Below are 10,410 nucleotides of genomic sequence, written 5' to 3' on the forward strand. Positions count from 1 at the left end.
GCCCAGGGCCGCAGGCAAACAATATTAGTCACTGAGGATTAATACAGGGTGAACAAGTTCTCACTGTCTGGGGTAGTGTAAACAGCACAAGCTCAATCCATAGCTCACACAAAGAGACCTCGCCACACTGGTCCTTTTGGCCAATGGCCACCGGTTCCAGTGTCCACACTCTGCTTCCAAATTCCCATGAGACTTCCACAGTGGCAGAAGTAGTCCCAACTCCCTGTCAAAGGAAAAGGCAAGCTCCTCTTGCTTAGCAACCTGGTAATGATTACATACACAGAATTGCTTCAGACCAAGGGAACAATTTAATTATGAAGAAAATGCAACAAGGACACATGACCATGGAAGACACTGGAACCAGTCATCCAGGAGTAGCTGCCTAATACAATGGTGGAATAGCTTGTTAAAGGCACAGCTAAGGCTCCGGCTTGGGCAAAACACCCAAAGGGATGGGGACACTGTCCTCCGCATGAGATAAATGCACTAAACTAATGGCTTATCAATGATTTCTAACAGAGCTCTGTTCTAAATACCTAGCATAGGTGGATCTGCAAACCAAGGGGAAGCACTTCTTACTGTCACTTCCAGTGAAGCCCACTCATGGAATGTGTACTTCCCACCCCACTTCCCTACCTCCCCACCCAACTTTAAGTTCTGCTTTCTGAGAGATCCAGGTTCTCTGGGAGGGGCAGGGAAGGAAGAGGCACCATTTTGCTCCACTAAGAGTGCCATTGAATTGGAACCAGGCATTGCTGGCTCCTCATGCCAGTGCACTAGCAGGTAGAGAAACGGGTATTTTTGGTATAGATAATCAACCGTGACTGCTTTATGAAGCTAGGGAGCACTATATCTGGAATTTAGGAGGTTGGCTAGGCTTCTCTTGAAACTTCCACACCCACAGATAATGGGAAATGGCAGCAACTATGGCCTGACAAGGGCAGCTAAGGGGTCCTATCACTCAGGGATAAAACTTTAGGTCAATCTGAAGGACTGGCAGAGGGTGAGGGAAATCTAGGAGAGGTGGGGGAGGAAGGGAATGATGGATACTAATTTTAATCTTAGCACTCTGGCAACATCAGAGAAAACTGTTTTAGTAACCCTCTCACACCAATTCTTTGCAAATAGAGACTGGCCTCTGCCATGAAAGGGGCTCTGAGGAAATAGGCTTGTTCCTCCCCAATCTTAGAAAGCAAGAGAATATCCTATATCACAAATGTGAAGGCCCCTCTTTTAGAGAGGAAGCTGATACCATGACATACACTTCTGTTTAGACTGCAGACAACTCTCAAGAACCACGTAAGATCTTTCTGGCTCCCAGCTTGTCTGCTAGTCACCTCTGTCATGACCAATTCTGTGTGGGCTCCAACTGGCTCCTTATAGATACTGTGTGAAAGCACCTCATCCTGGGCTTCTCCACTGGAACCTCTGATGCCCACACATGTAACCCTGGAAATGTGGGGGAATTAACATCTTATGGGGTGAACTTTTGTCTGAAGGAGAATGAAAGCCAATGGATACATGGTTCTCACCATTCCCCCAGACAGATGGTCCTGACGGTCATTCACCACAACTTCTCAGATGTCTGCAGAGGTAGCATCCTGATACTATCTTTGTCTTAACTCTCCCTCCTGCCCTGCTTCATCCCCCTGATCCTAACTCCTGCACCATCTATAAGTCAATTTGTATGTCTAGCCCTTGTTATGCTTATTTGACAGAAAATATCAGATATGTCAGGGTCCTCCCCTTTCCTTGGTATATGTCTTAATTTCCTAGGAACCTAGATGGCCAAAGCTTTAGGTGAGGCCCATTGTGTCCTTGGTGTCATCTCTCCCACAGACATCCCTCCGTCATCCATGGTCCCCTCATCTGGAGGGCAATTGAGAACATCTCCTTGTTCCCAGGAGAAGCACAACCTCCTCAGTCCCAGGATTACTCTATACCATGTCCAGGTCCCTCCTTGACTTGTAGGACTCAGACTCTGCTTTTAGTCAGTCTCGCCAAACTGAAATCTCTGGTAAAATCTCTGCTATGCTAATACCCATGTACCTAGATAAAAAACATGTCTATTTTCTTTCTTCAGGGTCTTTCTACCTTGAGGTGAAATTCCTGAGACTCTTGAGAGGTTTTGAGATACAGTTTTTCTAACTAATGAAGCTTCCTCTTACTCCTAGTTTTCTTGAAGATTTTCTTTTTAAAATACAAATAGATGTTAAACTCTATCAAAGGCTTTTTCTAGGTTTAATGTTCTCCTTCTGCTTTAGTCCATGAAAATGATGTTCGATAAAAAAAAAACTACATCAGCAGATCTGAATTGTCCAAAGAAAGTTTCAACCCTTTCCTGCCTCCTGGGAAATAATTTCTGAGCCCTTAGAATATCCTACCTATTAAGAACATCCTTGTTGCAGGGCACGGTGGCACACCTGTAAACCCAGTAGCTTGGGAGCCTGAGATAGGAGGATTGCAAACTCAAAGCCATCCTCAGCAAAAGTGAGGCTAAGTAACTCAGTGAAACCCTGTCTCTAAATAAAAATACAAAATAGGGCTGGGGATGTGGCTCATGGTTGAGTGCCCCTAGTTATATCCCCACTACCAAAAAAAAAAAATTCACTTTAAACCTCAATGGTCTAAATACACCAATTAAAATAGATTGTCAATGAATCAGAAAATAACACGCAACTATCTGCTACCTATAAGAAAGTCACTTGAAATATAAAAATACACATGGGTTAAAACTAAAGGGATAGAGAAAGATTTACCATGCTAACATCAATCAAAAGAAAATAGGAGTAGTTCTCTTTATTTTAAATAGAGCAAACTTCAAAGCAAACAAAAATCAGGGATAAAGAAAGACATTATATAATGCTAAAGAGATCAACTTTTCAAGAAGACAGAACAATCCTTAATGTGTATATGCCGAACAACAGGGCATCAAAATATGAGGCAAAAACTTATAAAACTGAAAGGAGAAACCCATAAATCCACTATTATAGTTGGACACTTTAATATGATTCTGTCAGAAACAGATCCAGCAGTCAGAAAAATAAGTAAGGACATAGTAGAACTTGAAAACATCATCATCCAACTGGAGAGAACAGATATCTGTAGAGTTCTTCATCCAACAGCAGCAGACACACATTCTTCTCAAGATCACGTGGAACATTCATCAAGTTATCCTGGTGACATATTCTCGGTCAAAACTCCCTTTCATATCTTATGGCCACATTCTGGGCCATAAAATACATGTTAACAATTTAAAAAGAATAGTTGTGCTCTCTGATCACAGTGAAAACAAGCTAAGAACCACTTATAGAAAGATAGCTGGAGAAACTCCAGATAATGAGAGATTAAACAAAACATTCCTTAATAACAACTCATGAGTCAAAGAAGAAATCTCAAGAGAAATTTAAAAGTATTTTGAACTAATGAAAATGAAAATAATTTATCAAGATTTCCGGGATGCCGTAAAAGCAGCACTTTACAGGGAAATTTGTATCATTGAATTAACGTATTAGAAAATTGGTAATGTAAGCTTACACTTTAGAAAACTAGAAAAACAAGAGCAAACTAAATCCAACATAAGCAGAAAGAAAAAATTATTTAAAAATCAGGGGCCAGGGCTATAGCTCAGCGGCAGAGCACTTGCCTAGCATGCGTGAGGCACTGGGTTCAATCCTCAACACCATATAAAAATAAACAAAATAAAGACATTCTGTCTGTCTATGACTACAAAAAAATTTTTAAAAATAAATAAATAAGGTAAATAAATAAGTAAAAATCAGGCTGGGACTATGACTTAGTGATAGAATGCTTGCCTCGAATACATGAGTTCTGGGTTGGATTATTAACACCACAAAAAATTTTAAACCAAATAACAACAACAATAATAATAAAATTAGAAATGAAACTGAAAACAAAAAAATCAATACAGAAAATCAGCTAACCCTGATTTATCTGAAAAGATAAATAAAAATTGATAAACTTTTAGTCAAGCTAACTGAGAAAAAAGTGATAAAACATAAATTAGTACTATAACAAATTTTTATTTTAGAAATTTTATGCTAAAATTAAATTTCTTAATTTTATTTAAAAAATGAAAGAGGGAATATCACTATAGATACCATGAACATTAAAAGTATAATAAATAAATATTATGAACAATTATATGCCCACACATATGAAATGGACTAATTCCTTTAAAAACACAATCTACCAAGCCTGTAACCTCAGTAACTTGGAAGGCTGAGGTAGGAGGATCACAAGCTCAAAGCCAGCCTCAGCAACTTCTCGAGGCACTTAGCAAGCTCTCAGTGAGGCCACATCTTTAAATAAAATATAAAAATGGACTGGGGATGTGGCTCAGCGGTTAAGCACCCCTGGGTTGAATCCCCGGTACAAAAAAAAAAAAACAAAGGAAAATACACAATTTACCAAAATTTACACAAAAAGAAATAGTCTGAATAGGTCTATAAATTTTTTAAAAAATTGAATCAATAGGGGCTGGGGTTGTGGCTCAGTCGGTAGAGTGTTTGCCTTGCATGTGTAAGGCACTGGGTTCAATCCTCAGCACCACAAAAAAACAAATAAATAAAATAAAGGTTTTATGTCTGTCTACAACTAAAAAAAATAAAAAGTTTTTTAAAAAAAGAAATTGAATTAATAATTAACAGTCTTCTAAAATGGAAAGTACCAGATCCAAATAAGTATACTGGAAACTTCTACAAAGCATTTAAGGAAGAAATTATATCAATTCTCTCTCTGCAGGCTCTGAAAATAGAGAAGGAAAGGGAATACTTCCAAACTCATTCTATGAAGGCAGCATGACTCTAATACTAAAACCAAACAAAAACATTACAAGAAAATAAAACTAAAGACCAATGTCTTTCACGAGTATAGATGCAAAAATCCTCAAGAAAATAGTAGCAAATTCAAAAATGTATAAAAAAAATTATGCACCATGACTAAGTGGGACTTATTCCAGGTATATGAAACTAGATCTTCATTCAAAAATCAATCAATGTAACATACCACATCAATGGGTTAAAGGAGAAATGTCACATGATCATATCAATAGATGCAGAAAAAGCATCTGACAAAATTCCAACATTCATTCATGATAAAAAATTTCAGCAAGGGGCTGGGGCTGTAGCTCAGAGGTAGAGCACTTGCCTAGCATGTGTGAGGCACTGGGTTCAATCCTCAGCACCACATAAAAAATAAACAAATATAATAAAGGCATTCTGTCCATCTACAACTACAAAAAAAAATTATAAAAAAAAAAAGTTTCAGCAAACTGAAAATAGAGGGGAATTTCTTCAACTTGATAAAGCACAGCTATAAAAGTCCTATGATTGGCATTATACTTAGTAGTGAAAAACTAGAAGTTTTCCTACTAAGATCAGGAATAAGGAGAGAATGTCCTCACTCATCACTCCTTTCAACATTGAACTGAAGTCCAAGCTAGTAAAATAAGACAAGAAATGGAAATAAAAAGCCACACACACTGGAAAGGAAGAAATATTTTTGCTAATGACTTGAAACTCTATGAAGAAAATCTGAGTGAATTAGGAAAAAAAAAACTCTTGAAACTAAAGCAATGGTAGCAACATTGCAGGATACAGGGTCAATACACAAAAGTCAATGGCTTTCCTATATACAATCAATGAACAAGTGGATTTTGAATTCAAAAGCATAATACCATTGAATTAGCATCTCAAAAAATAGAATACTTGAGTGTAAATCTCACAAAATATGAACAAGATCTATGTAAGGAAAACTAGAAAACTAGTTTTTGATGAAAAAAATCAAATAACTAAATAAATTAAGGTATGTTCCATGTTCATGGATAATGGGACATAATATTTTCATGATGTCAGTTCTTCCCAAATTGATCCATAATCAACACAATTCCAGCCAAATCCCAGCAAGTTACTTTGTTAATAGAATATCCACAACTGATTCTGAAGTTTATAGTGAAGCTAGGCACAGTGGTGCATGCCTGCAATCTCAGAGGATTCAGGTGATTCAAGTGGGAGGATCACAAATTCAAGGTCAGCCTCAACAACTTATTGAGGTCCTGTCTCAAAATACAAAATAAAAAGGGTTGGGGATGTAGCTCAGTGGTTAAGTGCCCCTATCAAGTGCCCCTGGCCTCAATCCCTGATACCAAAAAGAAAAGGAAAAAAAAAAAAAAACTTTATAGGGAGAGGCAAAAAAAATTCCAGGACAGCCAACATAATAATTAAGATGAACAAAATCAGGGGACTAACATTATTCAACTTTAAAAATTATTATAAAGCAACAATAATCAAGAGAGAGTGTGGTATTGGTGAAAGAATAGAAAAATATAACAATGGGGCTGAATAGAGTGATCAGAAGTAGGCCCACTTAAAAATAGTCAACAAATATTTGACAAAGGAGGATAGGTGATACATCAGAGAAAAAGTAGTCCCTTCAATAAATTGTGCTGGAACAGTTGGACATTCATATGCAAAAAAAAAAAAAAAGAAAAAAGAAAAAAGAAAAGAAAAGAAAGAAAGAAAGAAAAGAAAAAGGAAAGAAAGAAAAAGAAAAGAGAAGAATCTAGACACAAAGCTCACACTTCACACAAAAATTAACTCAAAATGAAGCACAGACTAAATGTAGAACATAAAACTCCAAGAGAATAACCACATAGGAGAAAATCTAGGTTATCTTGGTTTTTTTTTTGTGATGGCTTTTTATATTCAACACCAGAGGCATAATTCATGAAAAAATGTTTCATAAGCTGAACTGAACTACATTAAGATTAAAAAAAAACTGGGGGGGGGGGGTGCTGGGGTGGTGGCTCAGTGGGAGAGCACTTGCCTAGCACATGTGAGGCTTTGGATTTGATTCTCAGCACCACATTTAAATAAATAAAATAAAGGTCCATTGACAACTAAAAAATATCTAAAAAAAAAAAAAAGAGATTAAAAAAACTTCTCTATGAAAGAAACTGTGAAAAAAGTGAGAAGACAAAAAACCACAGACTGGGAGAAAATATTCACAAAAGACATATCTGAAAAGGACTGTTATCCAAAAGAATTCTTAAAACTCAACAGTAAAGACTGGGGATTCAGCTCAGTTGGTAGAGTGCTTACCTTGCACATAGAAGGCCCTAGGTTCAATCCCCAGCTCCACAAGACAAAACAAAAAACATTAACAGTAAGAAAACAGCTTGATTTTAAAATAGGCAAAAGAGACTGGGCGTGGTGGTGCATACCTATAATCCCAGCAACTCAAGAGGCTAAGGCAGGAGGATCACAAATTGAGGCCACTCTCAGCACTAAGCAAGCCCTAAGCAATTTAGCAAGACCTTGTTTCTAGATAATATATATATATGTATATTTTTTTTAATATTTATTCATTTATTTTTAGTTTTCAGCGGACACAACATCTTTGTTTGTATGTGGTGCTGAGGATCGAACCCAGACCGCACGCATGCCAGGCAAGTGCGCTACCGCTTGAGCCACATCCCCAGCCCCTAAAATATATTTTATAAAGGGCCTGGGAATGTGGCTCAGTGTTTAAACTCTCCTACGTGATTCAATCCCTTGTACCAAATTAAAAATAAATAGGCAAAAGGCATGCAGATGGTAAACAAGGACAGATAATCCTGGACTTACAATGGTTCCACTTGTGGTTTTCACTTTTTTGCTTTTACTTTTCTTTTAAATGCATTTTTAACTTAATGATATTTTCAGCTTACACTAGGTTTATCAGGATATAACCCCATCAAAAGTCAAGAAGTATCTAGATATAAAAAGATGCTTTCCCAGGCATGGTGTGCATACCTGTAATCTCAGCTACTTGGGAACCTGAGGCAGGAAGATTGCATGTTTGAGATCAGGTTGGGCAACTTAATGAGACCCTGTCTCAAAATAAAAATTGAAAAAGGGATGGAGATGTAGCTCAGTGATGGAGAACTTGCCTAGCATCCAGGAGGCCCTGGATTTGATCCTCAGCAAAACACACACACACACACACACACACACACACACACACACACATACGATACTCAATGTCATTGGTGAATTACAGGTTAAAATTAATTATAAATATTGGCAAAGCTGTGCAACTATAGAAACTCTTAATTCAGGGGCTGGGGTTGTGGCTCAGTGGTAGAGCACTTGCCTCCCACGCGTGAGGCACTGGGTTTGATCCTCAGCACCACATAAAAATAAATAAATAAGATAAAGATACTGTGTCCATCTATAACTAAATATATATATATATATATATATATATATATATATTTTTTTTTTTTAAATAACTCTAATTCATTGTTTTTTTTAAAGAGAGAGAGAGAGAATTTTAATATTTATTTTTTAGTTTTCAGCGGACACATCTTTTGTTTGTATGTGGGTGCTGAGGACTGAACCCGGCTGCACACATGCTAGGCGAGCACGCTACCGCTTGAGCCACATCCCCAGCCCCTCTAATTCATTGTTGGGGGAATACATAAGAATCCAGCCACTCTAGCCAGGCGTTGTGGCACATGCCTGGAATCCCAGCAGTGCAGGAGGCTGAGACAGGAGGATTGCAAGTTCAAAGCCAGCCTCAGCAATTTATCGAGGCCCCAGACAACTCAGTGAGACCCTGTCTCTAAATAAAATATTAAAAAGTGGCTCAGTGGTAAAGCATCCCTGGATTCAAGTCCTGGTATCAAAAGGAAAAAAAAAAAAAAAGAATCCAACCACTCTGGAAAACAGCAAGGCAGTTACTTACAACAATAAACATATTCTTACCATATAATTCATACTCCTTGGTGTTTCTGAATAAGTTGAAAACTTATAACCACCCCCAAATCTGCACATGATGTTTATAAGAAGCTTTATTCGTAATTGATAAATATTAGGAGCAACCAAGACACCGTCTTCAATAGAACAGATGAACAGATAAACAGATGAACAGATAAACTGTAGTACATCCAGACAATGGAATATTATTCAGAATTAAAAAAAATGAGGGGGGCTGGGGATATAGCTCAGTTGGTAGAGTGCCTGCCTTTCATGCATAAGGCCCTGGGTTCAATCCCCAGCACCCAAAAAACAAAAAGAAAGAAAGAAAAAGAAAAAGAAATGGGGGCTGGGATTGTGGCTCAGTGGTAGAACGCTTGCCTAACACGTATGAGGCCCTGTATTCGATCCTCAGCACCACATAAAAATAAATAAATACAATAAAAAAGCATTGTGTGTCCATGTGTGGACTAAACTAAACTAAAAAAAAAAAAAAAAGAAGTGAGCCATCAAGCCATAAAAGAATATGGAGAAAACTCAAAAGCAAATTACTAAGTAAAAGAAGCCATTCTGAAAAGGCTTTATACTATATTATTCTCACTACATAACACCCTAGAAAGAGAAGAACTAAGGAAGCAGTAAAAAATTAGTGATTGGTGGGCTGGGGTTGAGGCTTAGTGGTGGAGCGCTTGCCTAGCATGTGTAACACACTGGGTTCAAATCTCAGCATAGCATATAAACAGGTAAATAAAAAATAAAGGTTCATCAACAACTAAAAAAAATAGTGATTGCTAGAGCACTGGGGTTTACTGGAAGAATAGATGGAGAACAAGTGAATTTTTGGACAGTGAAATTATTCTGTACAATACTATAATTATGGGTACACGTTATTATACATTTGTCCAGATGTATAGACTATACACCACCAAGAGTGAACTCTAACTTTACCTGTGGACTTCAGATGATTATGATGTGACAATGGAGGCTCATCAATTGTGACAAAAGTACCACTCTGGCACGGGATGCTGCTAAGGGGCAGGGTTGGTTGTGCACGTGTGAGAACTCCTTATATTTTCTGTTCAATTTTGCTGTGAATATAAGCACGCAGTACAAAAATTAAAATCCCATTATAAAACCAAAACCTTAGCAATCTCAGGGATGCAGGGGTTCTTGGTACGTGGTGAATCTCTGCACGTGGGAGGGACTGTCTTTGCTTGAAGAGATAGGAGCTGTACTCTTCAATACTGGGCACCATATGTGGTATTTGCTGTGAACAGCTCTAAAATGAAACATATTTTGAAGGGTCTTTTTATCCCCCACTTCCTAAATAAAGTTAATTAATAAAATTAATACCTACTGGACCCTAGAGCCAAGGCTGACACCTTTTGGTGCTAGCTTTCCTGTCATCCTTCAGTTGGTAGAGTGCCTGCCTCTCATGCAGAAGGCCCTGGGTTCAATCCCCAGCACCACTCTTACTAACAGAGAGTATTTAGGTATATAAATGCCAGAGACGAATAGCTAAAGCTTTGTGAACGAATACCGTAGGGATTATGTAATACCGGAACAGGCTTAGTCAGACCACTTTTTCTTTCTTGATGTGCATTTTTTGCTGGGGGTGGGGAGACCAGGGATTGAACTCAGAGGCACTGGA

This window comes from Urocitellus parryii, chromosome 11, assembly GCF_045843805.1.
Source record: "Urocitellus parryii isolate mUroPar1 chromosome 11, mUroPar1.hap1, whole genome shotgun sequence".
NCBI lineage: Eukaryota > Metazoa > Chordata > Mammalia > Rodentia > Sciuridae > Urocitellus > Urocitellus parryii.